Below are 2,249 nucleotides of genomic sequence, written 5' to 3' on the forward strand. Positions count from 1 at the left end.
CGCCCCTCCGTCTCGCGCCCGGCCGCGCCTCCTCGGGCCGCGCCTCGTCGCCGGCGCCCCAGCTCCGGCTTCCCCAACTCCAGCCGGCGAACTCCGGTGAACAGTGCCCCGACCACGCCTCGGATTCCGTGAAAACCCTAGATCCGGAGGTTAAAAATTCGTCTAAGTCCCCGAGATTTCAGATCCATATGGTCATGTTCATGGCCTCGTAACTTTGCATCCGTAGCTCCGATGTGGGCATATAGCATATCAAAATGTTCATCTCAGAGAGTACATCATTTCATTCCATTGCATAATTTTCATTTGTGTTCATCTTGAATCCCGAAATGCTGTTAGAAGAGGGCTACTTGAGTTAATTGTCAGATCTGCTACTCTATTTAGCTTTTTGTCATTTTTGCCATGATTATTGTGTGCATGATATGCCCTGATGCTCTACATATGTTTTGTTAAGGGTTTTGTCATCTTTCCATAGGTGCAACCCATGTATTTTTATGATGTGTGTGGTGACTAGCACAAGCTTGCAAAGTGGTGCACTTGTTAATTCCGATTTGAGGGACTTAGCATTTCCAGTAAGTCCTTGATCTGTTTATCTCATGATGCCATATGTTCACGTTGTTTCCTAGAGATCCGTGCCTCTTTTGAGGATGATCAGTAAGAATGTTTTGTTATTATTGTAGTGCTCTATCCATCCATGTCTTTGTTTGCAATTATGGAGCACCCTAGCTTGAGTCAATCGAGCTCTACTTTTGCTACTTTGTGAATCTGGGCAGATTGTAAACTTGTTTGCAATTTTGCCGATGATGTTGTAGTTGATCCGTGCATGCTATGCTATTGTTCTTGCCATGTCTAGCTTGCATTTTGTGTAATATTGATGGGTGTATGCTTAGATTATCATGACTTGCACCGTAGTGAGTGCATCGAGCTCGTAAACATGCCTACTTGATATCTGTTTTCAGCATGCTCCAGTTTTCACTAAGTCTAAAAACTGATTATGTTTTTGCTATGTTCACATGCTTGCAATTGTATTTTCTGGTCCCTTTTGGCTCAAGGTCACTAAGGGACTTTTGTTAAGCTCTTTGAGTAGCTCCATGCCATGCTTTACTTTGCCATGTTCAGGTCCTGTAGCATGTAGTTTTGTTGCTCCGAAGAGAGCTACCTGATCTGAAATTCCAGACAAGTGTTAATTTTACTAAGTCTGAAATCTGTTTGCCATATGCATTTTTTGCCATGCTTGTTTGAACCTGTTAATGGATGAATTGGCCGTAGCTCAGTGCTAGACTTTTGTTAAGCATCTTGAAGGCATCCCTGCCATGTATTTTGTTGTCATGTTTGGGTGCTGTAGCATGTTCATCTCATTGCATTTAGATGCCTACTTGCTGTAAATCGCAGACCGGTGTCATATTTGAATCGATTGTCATTTCCAAACCGTAACTCCGATTCCGGCGTTCTTTATATCGTTTTCAAGCGATTTCATCTCATCTTTCCAGTGGCACACTTGGATTTCCAAGTTGAGTCCAGGTTCATGCATTCCTTGTCACATCTTGCATATGCATCCCGCATAGCATATCATCTTTGCATCATATCGTTTGTTCCTTGCACGTGGTTGATTGTGTCCTTGTTGCTTGTTTGTCTTGTTTGGGTAGAGCCGGGAGACGAGTTCGCTAATGAGGAGCCCGTTGAGTTTTCTTTCGAGGATCCAGTCAACTCTGACAACTGTGCAGGCAAGATGATCATACCCTCGAAATCACTACTATCTTTGCTATGCTAGATTGCTCGCTCTTTTGCTATGCCAATGCTACGATGCCTACCACTTGCTTTCAAGCCTCCCAAATTGCCATGTCAAACCTCTAACCCACCATGTCCTAGAAAACCGTTGTTTGGCTATGTTACCACTTTGCTCAGCCCCTCTTATAGCGTTGCTAGTTGCAGGTGAAGATTAGAGGCTGTTCCTTGTTGGAACATTTATTTACTTGTTGGGATATCATTATATTGCTATGTTATCTTAATGCATCTATATACTTGGTAAAGGGTGGAAGGCTCGGCCTCTCGCCTAGTGTTTTGTTCCACTCTTGCCGCCCTAGTTTCCGTCATATCGGTGTTATGTTCCCGGATTTTGCGTTCCTTACGCGGTTGGGTTATAATGGGAACCCCTTGATAGTTCGCCTTGATTAAAGCTTTTCCAGCAATGTCCAACCTTGGTTTTACCATTTGCCACCTGGCCTTTTCTTTCCCTTGGGTTCTGCAGACTC

Source organism: Triticum dicoccoides, chromosome 5A (assembly GCF_002162155.2).
Source record: "Triticum dicoccoides isolate Atlit2015 ecotype Zavitan chromosome 5A, WEW_v2.0, whole genome shotgun sequence".
NCBI lineage: Eukaryota > Viridiplantae > Streptophyta > Magnoliopsida > Poales > Poaceae > Triticum > Triticum dicoccoides.